This window comes from Falco cherrug, chromosome 6, assembly GCF_023634085.1.
Source record: "Falco cherrug isolate bFalChe1 chromosome 6, bFalChe1.pri, whole genome shotgun sequence".
NCBI lineage: Eukaryota > Metazoa > Chordata > Aves > Falconiformes > Falconidae > Falco > Falco cherrug.
Window position 1 is genome coordinate 18,426,865 of NC_073702.1, and position 19,262 is coordinate 18,446,126.

Consider the following 19,262-nt stretch of genomic DNA (forward strand, 5'->3'; position numbering starts at 1 on the left):
ACTGCCCAAGGCTGAGCCCGTCAGCAATAGTGGCAACACCTCTGGGATAACATATTTTAGAAGGGTGGGGGTGGGGTGGGCTCACTTGTTCTGAATCATGCAGGCAGGGAGTTGGTTTCATTGTCTTAGGTGACTTAGCGATTTGCTGAGCCTCTGTTCACATGGCTCCTAGATTTCAGTAAATTCATCAGGAACGGATTTTTTGGCAGACCTGAAAAACATGTTTAATTGTAGAAGCTTACAGGGAATAGCATATTTTATAGTTTAGATTTTGCTTGTGTCTTTCAACTGGTGTTATCAGACAGATTTTATCAGACTTTTAAAATATTTTTAATCTCAAAATTCAGTTTAACTGCAAGTTGTTGTTCTTCTTTCCTTCTTTAATAATTGTACTTTTTCATACACCACTTTAAATAGCTTAATAGTATGATAGTTTTTAAATTTGTCATCTTAGGAACATCTATCATTATGGTGTTTAAATAGTTTTCTTCCATTGCTGTGGGCTAATGCTCTGGGTCTTTTTCTTTCATTATAGAGCTATTTTTAAGTTACTGTTATGGGCTAATAACTTAGACAGTAGCTGTTGTGTACTAATGAATATGTGATACAGTTTTATTACAAAATATAACTGTTGCTTTTTTACAAGTTGTAGAAGTGTGTTAAATTGTCGAAATTCCATCAGTAATACAGTGTTTTCTATATTTTGTATCTACATTACAGAACTGTATCTGTTCAGATTTTAATGCTGAGAAATCAAAGAACACATTTGTCATTTAAAATATTGAATTTGGATTGTACAGATTACTAGATAATCAATGAATTCAGAGACTGAAACTCAGATCTCAGTTTAATACATGTAGATGTGCATTACAGCATAAAACAGTAGAAAGCAACTACCACATCCTTACATGTTTACAAGCTTAGCAACTGCAAAACTCTGAGCACTACTTTAATTTAATATAAAAATCAATTAAAAAAATACACTATTCTTCAAATATATTGTATTAGATTTACTGCTGTGATATGTATAAGGAAAAAGGAAAAGAATCAATACTAAAATCAGAAATCTCAAGAAAACTTAAGTATTTATATTTTTAAAAGTTTAAAATATCTGTAAGTCAGAAAAGTTGAGTAATACTGACTTGAGGTATTTTTAGTCAAAGAAAACTTGAAAGACTGAGTTTTTAAGGGTTGAGGATTAACCTACTATTTGTAGGCAGTTTGTCCCGTCAGCAAGAATGATCTGATAGTTAATAGTGGCTTAAAGGAGGCTGCAGAACTCTGAAATATCCACTGCTAAATTCTGCAAGTCTCCTTCCAGCCCATGTCTGTCTCCTGTTTGAACAGAACTGCATTGTATTACAGCTACCAAACCTTGGAAACTCTGTTAAATCTGACTTTTAAGATATTTGTTTTACAATAGTCTGTATCCAGCATAATTCCAAAGATCTACACATGTTAAGACTTTGTAGTGGTAAAATGACATTAAACTTTAGACGCTTGGTGTTTAAACAAACAATTGCGCAGCAGGTGTAGGTGATACACCATAAACAGATTTGTTTTATATATATTTACACACACAGAGAGGCATAGATAGATATAGCTGTGGGGACATTTCCTGATGATAGAAGTTTATAATTAAAATAGAGAAGGAACACATGCAAAGAAAGAAAAAAAGAATTTACTTCCTTCAGAGAGAATTCTTTAGGGGTCAGTTCTTATTTTATGAAGGTTTATTGATCCAGTGTACTAGCAGATAGGAGAGGACAACAATAATTTCATTTGTGAGTTTTACAGATCAGATTTATGTAACAAAAAGAGAAAATAATCCCATTGTCTAAAAGGTAACTTTTAAATTTTTACTCAAAATTGACCCATTACTAATCAATGGAAATTGGCATAGAAAATTTGTATGCTTTTGCTGTAAATATTTAATAATTAAAAAGAAATCTATGTTAAATTATGGATATTTAGGAATTAGATTTACTGAAGTCATGGCCCATTAACAGAATAGGACTAAGAAAATTAAAGAAATGAGTATTTTGGTCATCGCTTTTGGTTTAACAACAAAACAAACACAAGGGAGAAGCAACACCTCTGACAGCATATATGAACAAGAAAGCAATGAACCAGCAGGTGGATGAATCATTGCAGAGGCTCTGATAAAAATACACTGAACTCACTCTGACATTCAATCAAAACCTCAATCTTTTGTTGTTTGCATGAACTTTTCTTCAAATATGGTAACTAAAAACCCAAATGTAACAGACTGAATTTTATGTAGAGTTGTTAATGTCTCCAGTCAACTGATTTGTTGTCTTATTTATTAGCAAATTAACTCACAGATTACAATTTACAGAAGTTTTCTGTATGTATGCATCAGATGTATAAATTATTTAGAATAACGTTTAAGTGAGTCCTCCAGCGCTACTGAGTTCAACTAGAAAAACAAATCTAGAAATTCATATCTATCTAGAAAATGGAGAAATACATTCTAAGGGGTTATGAATTGAGATCTCGGACCTATTATTTGTCCAAAACTTCCTTGTCAACTTCAGCTCTTACATGTTAAGTCCATCACGTGAAATTCAACACCCCATGTGTAGGCCTCAGGATAGCTGATCAAAAACCACACTCAAATTGACAAGGTGCCTAAAGCTACCCAAGAAGAAACTCATGGAAATGAAAACATACCCCTCTTGAAATTTTGACAATCAAGACAGAAATAATTTTGGATTTGCCTACATTAGCAAGACGGGAAGTCTGCTAAGAGCCAAATTAATCAAGGAAAATGGTGCTGAGGATCTGACATTCACATGATAAATGTTTCAGAGGGCTTTCCCTAGGAGTACAATGCCTTGGTCCCTGTGCCTGGATGCTCACTAGTGCTTGGAGCATACCAGCAGCACAATTCCCGGTTCAGTTCCACCCACAGTAAATTCAGTTTGTGTGTGCATGACGTGAATCAAAGCACAGTCAATGAGGAAGCTTCAGAGATTCTTTTGCAATGCGCATTCTCAGTACAAATGAATGCACCGATGCAGATTGATCCATTGTCTACTGAGGAGCCACAGAGTCTAGACTCTTCTCTTCAGATGAGTTGTCCATATTCATTCTTCAAAAGGGCTGCATGGATGGTGGTGATGGTGCCCGCTATTGGAGTAAAGGGCATGGTTTCCATACCTTACATGACCTGAAGCAGTACGCTATATCATCACGCTCCTCTAATTATCTCATCTGCTCATCTGTTGACTCATACACTCAGATTGAGTTATTTTGGCACAGTGGCCCAGCTTTAGTGCAGGAGAGCAAAATCCTTCTCTAGAACAATACCCTGGCAAGAAGAAGCTCAGCGTTAGAAACTTTCATGCTAAAGAGGGCAAGATCTCCCCATTCTTTGGTGAGTAAAAACAATTCCTCAGTCCAAATTTAAATGAAAATGTTAGGAAATTTATTATTGGAGGACATGGATTCTGCCGACAGTGTTAAGGAGCATTCTTTAACTGTCTGTCATATGGGGTCCCTCACTGGATATAAGCTTTCATTCACTTTTTCTGGATGGATCCTCATGAAAAGATGACACTGAGTGTCTAAGATTGACAAAACTTACAGCATGCCCTAAACCAAACAAACTAGACACTGAGAATTTCATAGCCAAAGTGACAGAGGCTCTAGTAAGCTCAGGCACTATCAGGTCTGGGTACTCTGAGCAATGTTTTGGACTTCAATTTTGACTGTAGACACATATATTTCAATGCTGCTTCCGAAAAAGGTGCGTAGTTTAAATGTATAACAGTTATTGCTTGTGAGAATGAATGGCTAGTATGAAAAATGAAGCATTACTTTAAAACAAGCAACTTTCTTTGCTTTATATTAGAACCTTTATCATCAAATATAGAAGGAGGTACAATTGATTTTTTCACTAAGATTTCTTAACAGCAACAGATATAGCCAAGCGTAACTTCTGTAGCTCAACCAGCAGTTCATTTTAACCTGTGTTTTAATCCACTAAATATCATCAGAGATGTGAATTATTTCAAGACCTCAGGACTGAATGAGAGCAAATACTGTGTAATCATGAGTTTGTTGAATATGAACACATAATTAAAACACATCATCTGCTTCAAAAGGTGGCAAATAAGAAATGCTTTTTTTTTTTTTTAATTAGGCAATGAAGGGCAACTTTCATGCTGTCTGACTGCAGTTTGGGAAACTACATTAAATTAGTCACTTTAATTACCCACCTGTGAAGAGGAAGGTTCCTTCTGAGATTGAGTCAGGGTATGTGTAAATGGGGAAGCCTGAGATTACTTTCAAGTTGTGTCTCTGCTGATCAGAACTGAAGCATGCATCAGTGTGCTATAATCCTGCCTCCCTTAGGAGAGAAACCGGGCCAAGGAGACTGACGGATGTGGAAGTATCTGTCCATGAAGGCTCTACCTAGGGCTATGTTATGATGCACAGTCCAAAATCAGTCCACACGGGCACTCCCAGAACCCAGATTAGGTCCATGGTGCTGTTTAGTTCTGGGTTTTGATACTTCAAATACTGGACTTTTGATACTTGGAATAGTCTCACTTCCTTTTCATTTCCTTTCTCTACCCACAGTTTTCTTCTTTCTCACCTTCTTTGTGGTTTGCCCCTTCATATGCAGACCTGCAGCCCTCAGGGTATGGCATGGCATACTAGTGGAGAGCATGGAGGAGGAATAAACAGCTTTTTTTGCCAAAAGTTACTGACACTGGCCTGGTACTGTTGACAATGTCTCTTACAAGGTTAATCTTACAAAGCTCCTTCTCCAGAAAAAGAGAGGATTTCCTCTAGGGGAGCTAAGTCTAAGTCTGAATAGCCTTCTGGAGGCACTTCTTCATTCACTGGGGATAGAATGTCCCTAGAAAGATTAACCCCACTTCAATGAAGCTATTCTTTTTAAATTTTTTTCTAATTTTTTCTAATTACCTTATGTTCTTCAAGTCCAGGGCTTCCTTTCATGTCTGTAAGCACCAACAATACTTGTCAGTAATAGATGAAATACATATTTAGCTTTTATGATTAATATCATACCTTGTGGCAGAGTTAAACTCTGACTCAGTGTTCTGGACTCTTTCCTTTTGAAGCCTGCAGGGAATAGACATGTAGTCCAGCTAACCCATGGAATGAATTCCAAGGGCATGTGGAAGGACAGAGCATCTGCTACTTTAAGAGTGTATGGTCAAGGACAATTTCAATGCAAAAAAAGAAAAAGAAGGAAGCCATAAACAAGAACATACAAAGGCACAAACCTGATAGACAAAAATAATGGAGACAAGGACAAGAAACAAACCTGATCAATCACGGTAGTTAGTGGGCTATAAGAAGCTGCAAGCAAACCCAGACATTGCAGACCTGAGGGTAGAGGATGATGGAGAGGGGGTCGATGGAGCTATGCACACTGATGAAGGAATGTGCAGGGGAAGGGGGGGCAGGGAGGAGTTAAGCGGGGAAATGACAGAAAGGAGTATAAAAGGGGCTGGTTGCATATGAAATAAGGCCAGTCAACACACTTGTCTGATGGAGCCCTGTACCTGATGATCACAGTCTGTCCTGTCTTCTTATTACATCTTTGCTCAACTAGCTCTCCGCATGATCTCACCCCCTGTCCCATGTGTGTGACTGCTGCGAGGTCTGAGTGCCAGCTGCTGGGGGCTGGCGTGAGGGAGGCGAGTGAGCGGCTCAGCACGGGCGGCTGGAGCAGGACTGTGGCTCGCAGCCTGTGTGCCTGGTGCCAGCTGGGGTGAGGGGGACAGTGTCCGTATCACCCCAAACCAGGTATGCGTGGGGCGTGCTTCTGTCATTCACAGCAAACTCCAAACTGGACTCGCCAGCACACAGAAGGCCCTGGGTCAGAGCAAGAGTATCAGGCAGGTAGAGAGTCTGCAGAGACGGGCAGGTGTGTGGTGCCTGTGCAACAAGTGTGTGAGTGCATGTCTTTTTGCAGCAAGCACTGAGCTAGACCAGCTGGCAAATGGGGGACCCATGAGTTGAATCAGTGGGTCTGGGGTCCTCACAGGACTGTCAAATGGTTGGAGGGGCTGTGCTGGTACTCATGGGATCTGCGACTGTGCACGTGCTTGTGAGCCTGGAGAGCAACGTGTGTGTGTCCGCACTAGTGACCTTCGGAGCCTGACAGCGCAAGGGGAGGAGGGAACAGGGCTCGCTGTTCTTATCTCTGATGTGAGCCCTAGACGTAGGTGCTGTTGAAGGCACAGCCCTCTCTGCGCAGTTGGCCATGCCCATGTCCTCTGTGTGTCCTGTGTATCTGGGACACGTGCTCGCCTTCCCTACTGGGTGAACCTGCAAAAGGGAAAGGGGCAGGCACATCCACCAGCCTGGGCAGAGACCCCAGGTCTCTGGGGCACCAGGCTGGGCTCCAGCAGTTGCGCAGGAGGAAGCCCTGGACCAGGGCTGCTGGAGGTGGTGGCCACTACCAACAACCCTTAACAATAACCACAGTCAATTTTGTAAGACAAATTTTTGATCATTAAATCTTCTTTTACTCCATAAGAAATAATTACCCTCCCTTTTGGAAGTAGTTTGAGAAATAAGGATCAATATTAAAGTACTCTATAACTTACCTGTATTCAGAATTACTTTTGGAATAAAGTGCTTAACCTTTCCAAGAAACATTAGTCCACATAATTTTTATATTTAGAAATAATTATACAGTTTCATATACGTAAGTAAAAAGAAAAAGTAATTATTTCTACAACAGATCTAATTACAAAAAGGTTTTATGGAAAATGGAAATGTCAGCCTTTAATTAACATCATGTTGGACTTAAATTCCAAAATACCTGTTTAATAAAAAAATAAATATTTCTTCAGTACAGCGTCTGCTGAGGAGTTATAGTAAGAAATTATCACCAAAATAGGATAGAAAAAGGAATGTTCCTAGATTTTATAAGATTCATACACTGCTGCTTCTGGGTTTATTAATATTTTGCTGCAAGAAATTATTACATAGATTAAATGTTCACAATGAAACATACTGTTTTCTCTTTCTTGTTCACTTCTATTTTAATTTCAGAGAACTTTTTTCCAGTTGTCAAGACAGAACACACCAGGAAAAAAAATAAATCCAGTTGTCGGGATGGCTACCTTTCTCAGTGTCCTGGGCCACCTAATACTATAGTACTTAAAAAATGGAAGTCAAGGTCCCACTTTCATCCTACTAAACCTTAAGCATCTCATTTAGGGACACATTCTAGATTTTCTCTATAGAGAATCCTCAACACCCAAGTGAGAGGAGCTGTACAGAATACAACGATCACCTTCAAGCTGTATCCTTTTGTGAATGCAGCCTATTGATGTAGGGTGAACTGGTACACCCAGTTGTCAAGAGCTGATCTTGTAATAAATATATTAATCTTGTTTGCTTTTTTGTTACTTGTTCCTTTATAGAATTCTATCATTTATCAGTAATTACAGATGCACAGGTGTAGAGTATATTTTTGATATGCAAGGGCTGTTAGGTGACAAGTAAAGCAAGGATGTGTTTGTAAAGATGTTCTCTGATGGCTGATGTTCATCAGCACAGCTATTGAGCACTACAGGATGGGATGCAAAGTACCATGGTCCTGGAAGCATATGAGATGTTGTTTAATTGAGAACAGTAGGCAGGAATTTTAGCACTTTTGAGAAAGATTACTGAATTTTGGATGTCTACCTGTAGAGTGAGAAAATGGGTAAGTATTCAAACTGTAGTTTAAAACTTCTTGAGCTGCCTGTTCTTAGCACTCTAGAAAATCAGGCTGGAGACACATGAAACTGGTGAGCTGAACCTGATCAAGACTACTGAATGTATCAATCTCTAGTGATAAGGCAGGCCTTCAAGTACCCCAGGCCAGTAGGGAAATATGGAGCAAGGAAGACTTACCGATGGAGGAGGAGGATCTGGTTAGGGAATATTTAAACAAACTGGACATACAGAAGCCTATGGGGCCTGATGTGATGCATTCATGAGCACTTGGAAGCTGATCAATGTTATTATAAGAGCACTCCCAATTGCCTTTGAAAGGTCAAAATGGGAGAAGATCCTGAGGACTGGAAGGAAGCAAATGTCACTCCTATCTTCAAAAAGGACAAGAAGGAAGGTCTGGGAAACTACAGGTTGGGCCGCCTCACCTCAGTTCCTTGGGAAGCTGACAGAGCAGGCATTTTCAAACATATGAAGGACAAGAAGCCGGTTAAGTCTAGTCAGCATGGATTTACAACGTCGAGGTCATGCCTGACAAACCTGGTAGCCACCTACAATGAAACTACTAGCTCAGTAGCTGAGGGAAGAGCTGTGGATGTCATTTATTTTGGTTTTGAGATTTTTGACACTGCCTCCCATAACATCCTCCTCAACAAAGTGGTGGAATTTGGGCTACATAAATGAAATGAACTCAGGCTTAAAGTCAGCAGTGATCAGCAGCACTACTGGCTGGAGGCCAGTTGCTGGTAGTGTACCCTAGCAGTTGATGCCAGGGCCAGTATTGTTCAATGCTGTCATCAGTGACCTGGATGATGGGACAGAGCGCTCCCTCATCAAGTTGGCAAACGATAGAAAACTGGGAGGAGTAGCTGATACACTGGAGGGTTGTGCTGTTACGCAGAAGGACCTGGTCAGGCTGGAGAAATGGGCTGATGGGAACCTTATGAGTTTCAACAAGGGGATATGCTGAGTCCTGCTCTTGGGGAGTGTACTGAACATAATTGGCAGGGGTTTTGTATGTGGGGAGGGGCTCCAGGGGTGGCAAGTGTAGGAGGAGGTCAAGGACTGCCCTGTGCTAGTCAGCTGGTTCCAACCAGCTGGGCAACAGAAGAAGCAGACTCACCATGTGCCAAAACCAGAACCAATCAGATTAGTTTATGTTGCCTCTGGTAAAACATATTTAAGAAAGGGCAGTGACTACTAGGCAACACAAGAGAAATGCCAGGGCAGGAGAGACACCAAAGTAAAAGAGAAGACACAGGAACAGAGGCAGGAGAGACCTGCAAGCTGGTGAAACAGCAAGGGCTGGAGTCCAGCTGTCAGGAAAGTAGCTTTGTAGAGAAGGCCCTGGGGGTCTTGGGGGACAATAAATTGACCATGACCTAACAATATGCCCTTGTGGCAAAGAAGGCCAATGGTATTCCAGGCTTCATTGGGAAAAGCATTGTCAGCAGGTTGAGGGAGGGCATCCTGCCCCGCTACTCAGCTCTGGTGAAGCCACACCTGAAGTACTGTGCCCAGTCCTGGGCTCTCTAGAACAAGAGAGACTTGGGCAGATTGGAACAGGTCCAGTTCAGAACCATGAAGATGGTTAAGGAACTGGAACATCTCACATACAAGGAGAGGCTGAGAGCAGGGATTATTTAGCCTGGAGAATAGAAGGCTGGGTGAGAAGGTGACTCTCATCAATGTGATGGGATATATAAAAACTTGATAGGAGAGTGTAAAGAAGAGGGAGCCAGGCTTTTTTCAGTAGTATTTAGTGAAAGGACAAGAAGCAGTGAGCACAAATTTAAATACAGGATATTCCACTTAAACAAAGAAAAAACCCCACCTTTTTTCACTGCAAGGATGGTGAAACACTGGCACAGGTTTCCCAGAGAGGTAGCTCAAAACCTGACTCGATACAGACCTGATGACTTGCTCTAGCTGACCCTCCTTTGAGCAGGACTAGATGACTCCAGAGGTTTCTTCCCAGCTCAGTGATTCTATAATTCTGTGATTTTACAGTTAAAGTTATTAAAAAGACATTCTGAAAGCGTTTACAAATTTGAGTTGAACGTACTATACGGTTCTTGTTTCTAGATACAGAAAACAAAATCATCAGAGGATAAGGTAGTAAGGTTTTCTTTAATGCAGCAGCTCAGTGTTTGGAACACTCTTTCATAAGGTGGAAGACCTTTTGTTTAGTTTCTTCTTCTGCTTAAGTCTGTTTGAACCTACCATAACTTACCTCCCCCCAAGGAATTCCTGTGGAAGTGTCCTTAAGCTTGATTTTGGGATGTATCACTGTCACTCTCTTCTGTTAGAAGCCTTTAATTTTCAGGCTGTGCTGAAACACTAAGTGTTACTGAAATTACTTCAGGTAGTCATTACAATAGTCATAAGAAGAGAGTTCCACAAATGAGTTTCATTTCCCCTTCTGAAGAAGGGTTTTTTTCCACAAATACTTGGCTATAAAGGATGACTGGGGATAACCCACTTCATATTCTGGTAGAATACTCTGCTGGGAGCTCAGGATGCAAGTTTAGTTCACTTTCACTGAGAAGGAGTAAAATCCAGATGCCATATATATTGGACATGTTCTGTGACCATTAGGTAGTTCTTCAAAGGGAGACTGATTATATTATCCCCTTCACTGTGGATTTAACTTTCCTTTTGTTTTGTTTTTCTGGAAAATGCCTGCAGAGGACTGAGCCACTGAAAGCAGGTCAGGGAGTGGACCACTTTTTTTGTCCTTGGCAAGGAGGGAGGTATCGTTTTGGCAAGAAAGGATGAAAACAAGCTTGAAGACCTTGTTTTCCACTTATGAGTGCTGTGGTCAACTGAAAAGCTATTTTCCTTTTATGAACAATGTTGCAACATACAACCACCATAGCACTTAACATTGTGTTGGCCTTGTGTGAAAGCACTGATGGCAATCCACTTCCATTGACTAGAAATTAATCGGTAGAGAAATTGCTGTTCTTCCTCCACCAAACTAATTCAGAGAGGTATTAAAAACAGGACATTATGTACTTTTTGACATTCCTTTCCTTTTCCTATCTGATGGCATTTGCTCACAGAGAAGCTGATTTTTTGTTAGGTCCTGCTAAATACATGCCACGATTTAACCCCAGCCAGCAACTAAGTACCATGCAGCTGCTGACTCACTCCCCATCCCCATCCCAAGGGATAGGGAGGAGAATTGGGGAAAAAGGTAAAATTTGAGGGTTGAGATAAGACCAATTTAAAAATTTAATTAAAATAACATAAACCCCAATAATAGTAATGATAAGAACAACAACTGAAATTAAAAGGAGGGAGAAGGAAAGAGGAATAAAATCCAAAAGGAAGGGAAAGAAAACCCAAGTGATGCACAATACAACAGCTCTCCACCTGCTGATCAAAGCCCAGCCAGTCCCCAAGCTGCAATCAGCAGGCCCCCACCCAATTTTCCCCATTTATATACTTAACATAATGTTCTATGGTATGGCACATCCCTTTGGCTAGTTTGAGCCAGCTGTCCTGGCTCTGTCCCCTCTCAATTCATTGTGCCCATCCAGCCTTCTTGCTGGCAGGGCCTGAGAAGTATTGACTTAGTATAAATATTATCCAGTAACAACCAAAACCATCTGTGTGTTATCAACATTGTTCTCACACCAAATCCAAACCACAGCACTGCACCAATACTACAACGAAAAAATAAATCTACCCCAACTGAAACCAGGACAATACATCAGCTACAAAATACACTAAGATAGCCACAAAAATCTTAAAGTGAATAAGAAAGCAGAAAATGTATGACAACAGAATATGGTTTCAATTGTATATGGGCCTTCAGTGATAAAGAAAACAAACATCGTGGCTGGAATTGCTGATATTTGGAAAGTCAGTCACACAGGTGGAATGATATGGTTAAAACCATAGACAAAATTAGATTATATGGTGGAAGAGATCATATTTGATATCACAATCACCACTGCTACATTGGAAGGTTTTTGGAAATCTAGTCTTAATTTTTCTATTACCATGCCATACTTCCCCTGGATGTCCAGCCTCTTGATAGCTTTCTTCAGAGAAGGGGCACATAATCTTCTGTACTGATTGCTTTCTTGGGTGTCTGCACCAATTCCAGAAGGGCCAAAGAAATTAGTTTTCACAAATCCAGTCTTAATGGAAAGAAGCCCTTTTGTCCTCACCTACAGCTGTTCAAGGCACAAAAAGTATGTATAATTTGGAGATTACTAGAGATGGTTCTATCTAATCTGTTTCTAGGGCCCAACAACCTTCACTGAGATGACCAAACATTCATCTTTCACCCTTCATGAGTAAGAGTACAGACTGGATATAGCCCCAGAGGACATACAAGAAGTGAAAACAAGGACAGACATAAAAGGAGGGTCATAAAAGCATAACTAAGACATTTAAGGACAAAAGCAAGGTCAAACTTCATTACATATAAAGCTAGCTAGCTACATAAAGGATAAGAAGAAAGGATTCCACATGTGCTAGTAATAAATGGAGATTCAGGGAAAATATGGCACCTTTTTGGATGAGGAAGAAGATCTAGTAATGAATGATACAGAAAAGTCTAAAATACTCAATACATTTTTTGTCCATCTTCACAGTCAAAATGGGCTTCCAGCCCCTCTCATGTACAGCCTGAGATCATAGAATAGTTTGGGTTGGAAGGGAAGTGTTAAAGGTCAATCCCCCCTGCAGTGAGAAGGGACTTTTTCAACTAGATCAGGTTGCTGAGAGCCCCATCCAACCTGACTTTGAATTTTTCCAGGGATGGGGCATCTACCACCTCCCTGGGCAGCCTGTGCCAGTGTTTCACCACTCTCATTGTAAAACACTTCTTCCTTATATTTAGTCTAAATCTACCTTCTTTTAGTATAAAACCAGTACCCTTCGCCCTAACACAACAGGAACAAAAGTTTGTCCCCGTCTTTCTTATAATCCCCCTTTAATTACTGAAAGGCTGCAATAAGGTCTCCAGGTTGAACTACCCCACTTTTTCATCTTTTCTTCATAGGAGAGGTGCTCCATCCCTCTGATCATTTTTGTGACCCTCCTCTGGACCTGCTTCAAGAGGTCCATGTCTTTCCTGTGCTGAGGACCCCAGAGCTGGACCCAGTACTCCACTGGAGGTCTCAGAAGAGCAGAGACGAGGGGCAGAATCACCTCCCTTGACCTGCTGGTCACACTTTTGATGCAGCCAAGGATACAGTTGGCCTTCTGGGCTGCAAGCACACATTACTGGATCATGTCCAGCTTTTCATCTACCAGTACCCCAAGTCCTTCTCCACAGGGCTTCACTCAATCCCTTCATTCTCCAGTCAGTATTGATACTGGGGGTTACTCCAACCCAGGAGCTGGACCTTGCACTTGGCCTTGTTGAACCTCATGAGGTTCACATGGACCCATTTTCTGAGTTTTTCCAGGCCCCTCTGGATGGTATCCCATCCCTCGGGTGTGTCAACCACATCACTCAGCTTGGTGTCACCTGCAAACACGCTGACACAGAGAGGCAAAACTAGAAGTGGGGGAAGCAACAGATTAAGGGCTACTTGGAGAAGCTGGTAGTAGTGACATCCATGGAGCTGCATGAGGTTCATTCAAGGGTGCTGAAGTAGCATGCTGTTGTGGGGAGGTGGGCTATCATCTGCAGAAAGTAGATGACAACTGCAGGAATTCCCTGTCAGCTGGAAAAAGTCTAACATTCTGCTTGATTTCATGAGAAGTAGGAAACACTTTGGGAACCTGATCAGCCTCACCTCAGTCCCTGGAAAGACCTTGGAGCACATGTCCTTGCAATCCATTTCCAGTTACTTGAAAGAGAAGAAGGTAATGAGGAACAGGCAGCCTGAATTTACTAGCTGCAAACCTTGCTTAATCAACATGATTGTGGGTAGGTTAGCAGGTGGTGATAAATTATGGGGCCTGGGTGGAGGTCTGAACTGTAGGGCTTTAATCCAGAGGGAAGCTGAGAAGCTTTAGGACTGAGCCAAGAGAAGCCTTATGATGTTCAGCAAAAAGAATTGCAAAGTTCTCCTGGGGAAGAATAATCCTATAATAATAATAATAACAGGTTGGGAAGTAGCTGAAAGTATAGCAGCCTGCTGAAAAAGATCTGGAGGTTGCAGTGATTGTAAAGTTGCGTTACAGTCATACTACCCATATACTAAGATTAAAATGAGACTGTCACCTCTCTCCATGAAGTATAGAAGAGAACAGACCACAGCTTTGGTGATCTCAGTGTGACGGACACATATTTGTTATCTGGTATTTTTTCATCTCCTGTGAACTTTTCATGTCATTGGACTGGTAATATCTGTATTAACTTTAAGAAGTTAAGTTCTTACCAAAATATTCATCACTTCTAATGTTGCATTTAATATCCACATCAAAAAAAATGGGAAATGGTTTACATATTGGAACATATCTCTAAACCAGCAAATTAAACAGTTTTGAGATTTAAAGGGCAACACATGCATGACATCTGTTAAAAGCTTTAGACCTCTGAGGAGGTCTGGACTGGACAAAATCCCAAACTGTCCTTGGGAAGTGCTGGGGGCAGTATTGGCTGGTGGAGGCTGCCACATACAATTACAACAACTAAATAGTTTAGGCAGTGGAGCTGCCATGCCTGTTCCTTTTACCACGATACTTCATTTACTAATATAGAGATAAAAAAGGGGTTGAGAATGCCCATTAAAGAAAACAAATCCCAGTAGGTAATGTGGCAAAAGGAAGCTTTTAAAAAAAAAGGGAAAAGGAAGTCTGTAGCACAGTGCTACATCCGAAGTATAGAAGACTTTACATTTATATGTAGAAAAAAAAATATTATTTATTTATGTTCTATGAATAGCAAAAGTTCTGGAAGGATGAAACAGTTTCAGGTCATGACATCACGTAACCCAGACACATTACACTAACGGCCATTAATGAAAGCAGCCAGAAGGCTCTGTGAACATCATACAATTTAATGAGTTGATACATTAGGAATTAATCTTTGAAAATGGGAAAAAAATCTGAAAGACAACTGCTCACGTGTTTCTAACATTTAGATATGGTAAAAAGGGTGAAATAGAGCATCACTTCTAAGTAACATAACAGCTAGTTCAGGGCCAGCAACAAAGACTTAGCACATGCCTGACCAGCACAGAGTGACTGCTATATACTTACACTTCAATGCTTGCCAGAGGTTCAAAGGACAGTCTTAAAAGAGGGCAGATTCAGGGAAAAAAAAGGGAGCCTTGTGATGTAGAGCTTGAAAAGCACATTCTATCAAGCTAGCCAGAGAGAAGCTAGGAGGTCACTTGTCCATAACAAGTAATGGGCACTCACCCAGTGTGGGAGATAGAGACGTTTTTCAGTCCTACAGAAAAGAGCATGAGATAGCACAGCTGCTCAAAGTTGAAGCCAGGCCACTTCCCTGAGGATGAAAATTAAACATTGGAACAGTTCATCAGAAGAGGTGGGGGAATGTTAAGCTCTCACAGAGATATTGAATTTCATTTTAAAAGCCAGCCATTGATCCATCTCCTGGGAGCAATCCTGCAGTCAGTGTTCAGAGTGAGCCTGCGCAGGCCACCGTGTAGTCCCATGACAACACTTGAGTTTCTTTGTGCTGAGCTGCCCCAGTATAATGACATGACACATCAGACTGGGTCAGAGTCCTCAGTATGTGTCCTGTCATGCCCTATACCCCGATCTTGGCCAGGAACACAACATGGGCCAGTTGCTCTGGAGCTACCAGAGCAAGACAAGTGCCATCTTCTAGCTACACACACTGCTAGTGCTAGCTCTGCAGGGGGCTAATTTCAGCCTGTTTTGAACACTCTCGGTTTTGGGGTATTATAAGCTTGTTTTGAATTTCCTTTTATCACTGTCATTTGCATTAGTCTTTGGACAAAAGGACTTTTCAGCTTGAGAAGCTCTCACTTACCTCCCACTGCATACATGTCCAAAAAGTAACCGCTCAGGCTGTACGTTAAAAACAAGCATCCTTTCCTTCTCTACACCAGCCAAATGCTTTCTGGAGTTTCTCATCACTGACTGTTGGCAGTCAACTGAAAATACCCCTACTGTGGCTGTGAAAGGGAGAGTTAGAATTAAGACTTTAATGATTGCTAAGACCTGACAACAATAAAAGGGGATAATTAGCAATAATTTAAAGAGCAGACTATTGTCACAAAATGTAATTTCCAAATCCAGTTCTCTCTCCTCTTTTCTGAACTAATAAATGTTTTCTGGTTTTCCAGACATAAGCTTTCCACCAGCCCTCAGCACATTGTGGCTGTGCTAGGGGGACATTATTGACTCCATTAGCAATCTGCTAGTCAAGGTTCCTAGTGAAGGGGTTTCTGGATGTGATGCTGGATGGCAAGCTTATTAGAAGGGGAATATGTGGTGTGAACATATTTTTAGTGCTACCCAGCTGTCCTTTTTGCCTTAGTCTTCCATTCTGTGAGTGCTTGTGTAGTAATATAACATCATAAACCACATGAGAAATAGCTTAAGAGCCTAATTGGTAAAGTAATATGCCAATACACCAATTTTCAATAGTAGATGAAGCTCAGAAACAAGAAAAAGAAGCAGAAGGCTGATAGGGATTTCATAAGAATAGAGGCCATGCTGCCATATCAAAACCAAGAAATGAAATATCATTTCAGTTCAGTTGCTTTATAAATAAAATAATTGCTGGGAAACTGGAGGTCTGGGATGTCTGAGTAAGTGCATGCCTAAATGAGCAGAAAAAGGGTAAAGTATAGTTGTCTATAAGCACATCAAGTATCTCATTTCTAATTACAGTTGATGGAGCTATTCTTGATATTGGTGCAGGGAAAGTAATTCAGATCATCTTTCAGCAAAGACCCACAATGAAATTCAGTTGCCTAGACATTGATGTCAAGCATCATTTCAGTTGGTCTGTGGTATAATATCTGGTTTCCAGTTGTCTCTCCAGAAGGATGCAACCCTCCCATGCAATCTGTGTCCCTCAGTAGCTATCTTCCACATCCCACGAACCAGCACTAGGGGACTGCACAGAGGCAGCTGGATCCTGCCTATAATGCTTGGTCAACTAACTCACTCCTTTGTCTGTAATCAAAACTTCAACACATATGGCACACTTACACACCTAAATGGGAGTCTTGAACTCAGTCGTGCTTCCAAAAAATGTTATGAAAACTCTGTAGTTGATAAGAAGCCCATGCTGTACACCAGACTATTTGCTATTAGCTGACATGGCTAGATGAATTATACAGTTACCTGATTTCAGCAGAAAAATTAAGACCAAGTGAAATAGATAAATGTGTCTTAGGTGGGATATATCCCATGTTTTATTTTATGTGTTAGAGGGCTTCAGAAGCTTATAGAATAAATAGAGGTGATGGAGTAGAACAATGTAGAGTCACTCAGCCTGAAGAGATCTCAGGAGTCCATAGTCCCACGTCCTGCAGGGTTGGTTATGGGTTCTGACCACATTGCTCAAGGTCTTATTCCAGTCAGGTCTTGAAAATCTCCAGGGATGGAGACTGAACGACCTCTTTGGGCAATCTGTTCCAAGTGAAAACTCCAAATATAACACACGTACTTTGAGAATGTGAGTTAGAGCTTAGTTTTCAGAAACGTGTAGGCATTGCATGCAGTCCTGAAGAGGCTGAATAAGAGGAAGGAAAGGATTTAACAGGCATCGTATCCACAGACAATGGCAAATCGCAAGGAGTTTTGCAATAAGTGTCACTGACAAAATCAGTCTGGATACTACACTCCTGTTTCAGGACAAAAGATGAGAACAACCTGACAACAGATGAAGTCATGCACAGCAGGCAGTAAGTGTAGGCCTGACTCCATCTTTGCCCCGTAGTTAAGACTACCCAGTGTCCCACCCAGCTGCTCTCAAGAAATTAGATGGCAGATACAGAAAAGTAATGGGGATTAGAAGAACGAAAGAAAGAAGAAAGTAAAAAAAAAAGCACAAAGTAAAAGCCCTTACCAACAATACTTAAAACAAGCTGAGTCTTGGACTCTCTCTAGAGACAACTAAAGCAACCCATTTAGCAAAGAAGGAACTATACCATTACTGGGAAATGTAAGTGGGTTTACAGTGGTGTCTTCTCTAATGGGAATGTTTATTCTGGCATAACTACATAATATAGACACTTCTATTCAAGGAAAAAACACTGCTATTTTAGGGAAAAAAAAACACAAAAAAACAAACAAACTACTCAGAAGACCAGAACAAGAGATTTACGTCTTTTATTTGTCTACCAGTACTTCCATGAAGAATATTTAGTCATCTGCAGGTGTATTAGAAATTTTCTATTAACAGCAGGTTTTATTAGAGATGTTTGAGATGTATTTTCAACAAAAACAGTGACACTTACCAACTACCAATAGGTTTTCTGATAGAGGAATGGGTAGTTCCTATCTCACCATATATGTGTCATGTTTAAATTTGCTCATTTATAAGGTCAGAGAATTATAGGGAAAAAAGCCCCTAGGACCAAGAAATTATAGTCAGATACATCAGAAAAAACCCAGTATGTCCAGGTAATGAATTGTGGAGATGGGATGATAAACAAATAACCAGGAACTGTAGAAGTTATTCAGTCAGTTTGAGAAACAAATTGGTTTTGGCACTTTACACCATTGTGATGGAATATTTAATTAAAAATTAAGAAACTTGTCCAGCCTTTGTATTTCCTGGCCCTAACTTAGCTAGGTCTGTTAAGAAACCTTTCTTTTATGAGGGTAAATTACATCCTGTCTGTGAACTATGGAAACTTCACATTCACACCTCAGCTGTGGAGACAGAAGCATGATCACCATCATCTGTTTCACTAGTGGCTGGGTGCCAAAGGAACATGGAAACATAAGAAACTTTAGGCCATGTTCTTTTCTCCTCTGCTAAAACCCCTTAAAAAATAAGGGAAGCCTTTCTTTGAAAAGAGGGGGAAACTTTTGCACAGTGTGGAAAATGTCAAAATCCATAAGAAATAAATTTTTTCTTAGATCCTTAAAATAATTTGCAAGATTTTCAGTTCATTAAATCTGATGTTACCACTTACAAAGTAAGCTACATATGTTCAGATCAGTGTGGAACGAGCAACTATTAGTTCTTAGAGTAGCAATTAACATTTAATCTAGAATACCCACCAGGTAGAATATTGTTGCTATTTACCATTTAGGATCAGTGGTTTTTAAGTTAATGTTTACATGAAGTCATACGGTACTTTGCTGCGGGCAATACTGACTCAGTACACCAGTTTCTTTAAACTGCCAATTTTCAGAGCACAGAAAACATACGACCAAATGAGATATGAATAAGCATTAATTTTGGAGATTAGTTCTTGACTTCATAGGGTGTTAGCTGAAGTAAATGAGTAAAAGTAAAGACAGAAAAGGGGATAACAGCTAGGGATATTAATAATATAATAAATAGCATCTTTTAAAATTAAGTTGACTGTTATTATATAAAAACAACAGCTGGCAAATACAATCAGCCCACAACACAGAATGAGTGTGGAATGGGA